Source organism: Hyla sarda, chromosome 7, assembly GCF_029499605.1.
Source record: "Hyla sarda isolate aHylSar1 chromosome 7, aHylSar1.hap1, whole genome shotgun sequence".
NCBI lineage: Eukaryota > Metazoa > Chordata > Amphibia > Anura > Hylidae > Hyla > Hyla sarda.
Window position 1 is genome coordinate 213,295,894 of NC_079195.1, and position 6,000 is coordinate 213,301,893.

The window sequence follows — 6,000 nt, forward strand, 5'->3', positions numbered from 1 at the left end:
GGCACTGTGGCCTCTAGGTGTGAACCAGGCCTTAGCGCTTAGCTCGGACCTTTACTAGTGACAGACGTGGATGAGCAGACCCTCACTAAAAATAGTTGAGTACCCCTGTGCTTGAGAAATACAAAGAATATTCGTTTTAAACACAAACAGCACACACTATAATCCAAACCAAACTGCAAAAGTCATGGATAGGTAATGAGAGATTAACCAATCAGGAAGACCTGCTCCAAACAAACCCTGAGCTGAGCAGCGAGATCAGCAGATATGAAGTAATAGATTAGCTTTGACACAGTTGCATAGCATATTGTCCCAAACAAACTAATGGGCAGAAGTTGAAATAGCAGGATGATCCCTGCTATACATAACGCAGGTGGAGGAGGCAGAGCTGCACCCCGAGTCAATGAAGAAATAGTAGGTGTGACTACCTTAGAAACCCTGTAGGTACTATAGCTAATCTGTAGTCATAGCTCTGCTCTAGTGAATCTTATCTTAGTAGGAGCCAAACAGCAAACAGTAATATAAATAACAGGGAAGCTGTCCCTATAGGTCACAACAGGTCAGTCACCCTAATATTGAACCCGCATGCATTACACTACTAATCTCCCACTAGTGGCAGCTGCCAGAATTGTATCACTTAACTCCCTGGCTTTAAAGTGATGGATTTGGAGCATTGTATGAGAAAAACAGAACATTGATGCCTGTAAAAAATATATTATATTATATTATAAAATCAATCAGCACATAATGTTGGACCTAAAAATGAAATGGTGGTTAAATGTGGAAATTCGCTTTTAAATTAGAAAAGAAAAAAATGTGACTGAAAGATGTATGGAAAGGAAGCCAAGAGTCTACTATACTATATAATATATTTTTATAGTGTTTGGAACACTGGTTCTCTTATACAGAGATCCAAATCCCACATAGAGTGAAATTACTAAATTCAGTCTGTCTTCAGTAAACACAAGGGGGCGCACAGGAGCTTATAGTATACTAAATTCAGTGTATATGAATTTTATTACAGTGGGGAAAAAAGTATTTAGTCAGCCACCAATTGTAAAAAGATGAGAGAGGCCTGTAATTTTCATCATAGGTATACCTCAACAATGAGAGACATAATGAGGAAAAAATCCATAAAATCAAATTTTTTTTAAAGAATTTCTTTGCAAATTATGGTGGAAAATAAGTATTTGGTCACCTACAAACAAGCAAGATTTCTGGCTCTCACAGACCTTTAACTTCTTCTTTAAGAGTCACCTCTGTCCTCCACTCGTTACCTGTATTAATGACACCTGTTTGAACTTGTTATCAGTATAAAAGACACCTGTCCACAACCTCAAACAGTCACACTCCAAACTCCACTATGGCCAAGACCAAAGAGCTGTCGAAGGACACCAGAAACAAAATTGTAGACCTGCACCAAGCTGGGAAGATTAAATCTGCAATAGGCAAGCAGCTTGGTGGGAAGAAATCAACTGTGGGAGCAATTATTAGAACATGGAAGACATACAAGACCACTGATAATCTCCACGCAAGATCTCACCCTGTGGTGTCAAAATGATCACAAGAACAGTGAGGAAAAATCCCAGAACCACATGGGGTACCTAGTGAATGACCTGCAGAGAGCTGGGACCAAAGTAACAAAGGCTACCATCAGTAACACACTACACCGCCAGGGACTCAAATCATGCAGTGCCAGACGTGTCCCCCTGCTGAAGCCAGTACATGTCCGGGCCCATCTGAAGTTTGCTAGAGAGCATTTGGATGATCCAGAAGAGGATTGAAAGAATGTCATATGGTCAGATAAAACCAAAGTAGAGCTTTTTGGTAAAACTCAACTCGTTGGGTTTAGAGGAGAAAGAATGATGAGTTGCATACAAAGAACACCATACCTACTGTGAAGCATGGGGGTGGGAAATCATGCTTTTCTGCTGTTTTCCTGCAAAGGGACCAGGACAACTGATCCGTGTAAAGGAAAAAATGAATTGGGCCATGTATCGTGAGATTTTGAGTGAAAACCTCCTTCCGTCAGCCAGGGCATTGAAGATGCAATGTGTCTGGGTCTTTCAGCATGACAATGATCCCAAACACACCGCCCAGGCAACAAAGGAGTGATCTCGTAAGAAGCATTTTAAGGTCCTTGAGTGGCCCAGCCAGTCTCTGGATCTCAACCCCATAGAAAACCATTGGAGGGAGTTGAAAGTCTGTGTTGCCCTGCGACAACCCTAAAACATCACTGCTCTAGAGGAGATCTGCATGGAGGAATGGGCCAAAATACCAACAACAGTATGTGAAAACCTTGTGAAGACTTACAGAAAACGTTTGACCTCTGTCATTGCCAACAAAGGGTATATAACAAAGTATTGAGATGAACTTTTGTTATTGACCAATTACTTATTTGCAAATAAATTCTTTAAAAATCAGACAATGTGATTTTATGGAACAAAAGTAATGGAAACTGTCCAGCTCACCGTGTGCTTCATCCCTTCGCCCGGACTGTGCTGTAGCAGGTACCGAGACAATATAGCAAAAGAAAAGAAATTGTCCAGCGAGGGAATAGTGCAAAAATCTTCTTTATTGTAAAAGCCAGCAAACAGGATTTTGTCCTGTTTGCTGGCTTTTACAATAAAGAAGATTTTTGCACTATTCCCTCACTAGACTATGTCTTTTCTTTTGCTAATGTGATTTTATGGATTTTTTTTTTCTCATTATGTCTCTCATGATGAAAATTACAGGCCTCTCTCATCTTTTTAAGTGGGAGAACTTGCACAATGTAAGTAATTAAAAAGGTGGCGGTGTTGGGGTTCTGACTACAGAAACCCCCCACATTCTTCAGAAAAGGCCCTTGGAGCGCTATGACCCCTCGCCTAACTGGTCTCGGGAGTGAAAGCCTGCTTCAGCAATTATCGGCCGCTGGGTAGGGGATTAGTGTATTGTACTGCTACGATCTCGAGAATGGGGCCTGCCTGTCACCTCGGAGCACTCTGAACCCCCCCCCCCCCCCTCTGAGACAAACTTGTACCGGAAATGATGGCCCTCTATGCCAATCACCGGCTAAGATGGGACATCTGAGCGAGCCATCACTCCCAGTACAAATATGTTTTGTAAGGAGGGAGCTGAAGCGTTCTGAGAGACATGTCCCATTCTGGAGATTATAGGGGGTCCAAGACAGTCCTCCCCAATCACTCCTGTGCAATAACCTTCTTTTGGTTTCTGTGTCTGAAAATATATATCTGTTCCTGCTTTTTGGTATGGACCCAACGTCCTCAGTTCCTGACTTCTTCTACCTGTTTGCTGCCTGCCCTGACCTTTGCCTGTCGACTGTTCAAAACTGAACTCTGCCTGCCTCGATCAGAACATGACTCCTGCTTGCTGTCTTGGTAGTACAGCTTGGTGACTCCATCTTTTCTAGGTGCTAGCCGTTGTTAATGGTTAGTACTGTGATGACTGGTTCTGCCAGAACCCGTAGGTATAATGCTTTCTAGCCCTGCTGTTATTTTGTTGCTGGGACTACGCCTCTGGGATCCTGGGTGTGGTTTAGTTTGCTGAGCCAATTAGAACCCTCCTGCTGGCAGCACAGGAATATATAAGGAAGTCTTTCTCAGTCTTTTCAATCCAGAAATCAAGCAAAACACCTGGCACTGCCTCGGGGTAAGGAGCACAATGTTATACTGCTGCCAGAGGGCTAAGCGCTTGTAATAAACAGCTGTGTGTCGGCGGAAGCTTCAGACGGGGCTCTGTAACACCTCCTGCCCTGCCATTGACATCGACCCGTATGTAGCCGCTGTATTAAGTCTTCAATAAAGTTCACAGCATTAGATCGGTGAGTGATCCGCTTCTTCTTTATCTTTCTTGGACTTTGCTTTCTCAGTCTTGCCTTGCCTGTGAAAGTTCTTGTGACTGTAACTAGCAATCTCTGTATTTATATTATCTTATCTGGTTCTGTGACTTTTGGCTTGGCTTTTGACTTTCCTTTGGGTCTCTGTTATTGTTCTCTGTTCCCTCCTGGCTTTGACTCGGTTCGTTGACTTCATATTCAGTGTGTGTGTGTTTAGGTTTTTTCTGTTAGTTTTGCATTTTGCATTTCCTCCATCTGTTCCCGATCATTGTCAGTTTTTGCAGTTTATTGTTTTGACCAATGACTGTCCATCACTTATTTAAGAAGGAACCGACACCATGGTTGTGGACCAGCTGCTTAGAGCTGTGTTTGCAGTTTTTGCAGTTTATTGTTTTGACCAGTGACTGTCCATCACTTATTTAAGAAGGAACCGACACCGCGGTTGTGGACCAGCTGCTTAGAGCTGGTAAGCAAGTAGACCGGGACAGAGGGAATGTGCAAGTTCAGGGCTGCACTCTATCCCTGCCCTACATGACAAGTACTCTGGAAATAACAAGTTAAGGACTTCCTATGGATAAGCTGACAGTTAGTTTTGGGGTTAAGGGTTAATAAACCACCCTAATACACTTTAAAGCAGATATGTCATGCCGAAAAACGTATTTGTTGTCCACAGGATAGAGGGTAAGTTTTAGATCTCAGGGGGGTGCGACCACTGGTGCCCCCAGTGATCTCCTGTACAGGGCCCCCTCTTTGCCCCTCTTTTCCTCCTGTCCAAAACGGGGACCGGCACATTCCCCCATATATCTTGTGATGCTGTGTTCCCGGGGAGAGCCGTACATGGGACCCTGCAGATAGGGGATACATTTTTCGGTATGAGGCTTCTCTTTTAAGGCTTTACAGCCAGGCTTAACCAAATCTTTTAGTGACCCAATGGGTCAACATGCTCATTTGGTCTTATTACAGATAGATCAGGAGGATTATACAGAGAAATATTTTATTTATGTAAAATTTTAGTAGCAATAGAAGAAATCTATGAACAGGATATCTGTATGAAATTGGTTATCTATATATATAAAACTCAATGTGTGTGTATGTTCCAGCATCATGTTCAAACGGCTACAGATATTAACATGAAACTTGGCACATATATTACTTATATGTAAACACCAAACATAGGATAGGTGATTTAACCCTTACCCACCCCCATTTGCCAGGGTCGGGGTTTTAGTTTAAAGTCCCATACAAGTCTATGGGAAATATATGTTACTGCATAACTTCCAAACAGCTAGAGATATTTAAATAATACTTGGTCACATGTTACTTATATGTCCACTTAAAATATAGGATAGTTAAATTAACCCTTAACTACCCCCATTTGTGAGGGTCAGGGTTTTTGTTTACAGTCCCATGCAAATCAATGTGAAATGTATGTTCCCACATAACTTCCGTACAGCTGGGGATATTTCAATAATACCTGTACACATATTACTTATATGTCAAATAAAAATGTATGATAGTTAAATTAACCCTTACCTACACCCCTATATAAAAGATGGGTTTTTGGTTCAAGTCCCATACAAGTATATGGGACTTCCAGTATGTTACTCCACAAGCTCCGCTCTGCATCTCCTGGTGAATGCGTCAGTCCAGCTTGCAAGCCACACCCCCTCTTACAAAGGCACACCCACAATTTAAGCCCCACCTCTTTTATTATCTACCCTTTTTGTGCATCGGTCTGGCTTGCAAATCACGCCCACAAGTCCCACAAAGCCATGTCCCCTTCTATTTTCATCTTACAATATTTTCATCACAAATCTGTCCCACCTGAGGACAGAATATGAGGATGGGACATAAGGAAGGGGTATGAGGTCATGATATGAGGACGGGATATGAGGTCGGGATATTGGGATGGGATATGGGGTCGGGCTATGAGGATGGGATATAAGGTTTGGATATGAGGACTGTATAGGAGGTCGGGATAGGAGGTCAGGATAGGAGGTCGGGATATGAGGACGGGATATGAGGTCAAGATAGGAGGTCGGGATATGAGGACAGGATAGGAGGATGGGATATGAGGTCGAGATGTGATGACTTGAGATGAGGATGGGATATGAGGACAGGATATGAGGTCGGAATATGTGGAGGGGATATGAGGTTGAGATATG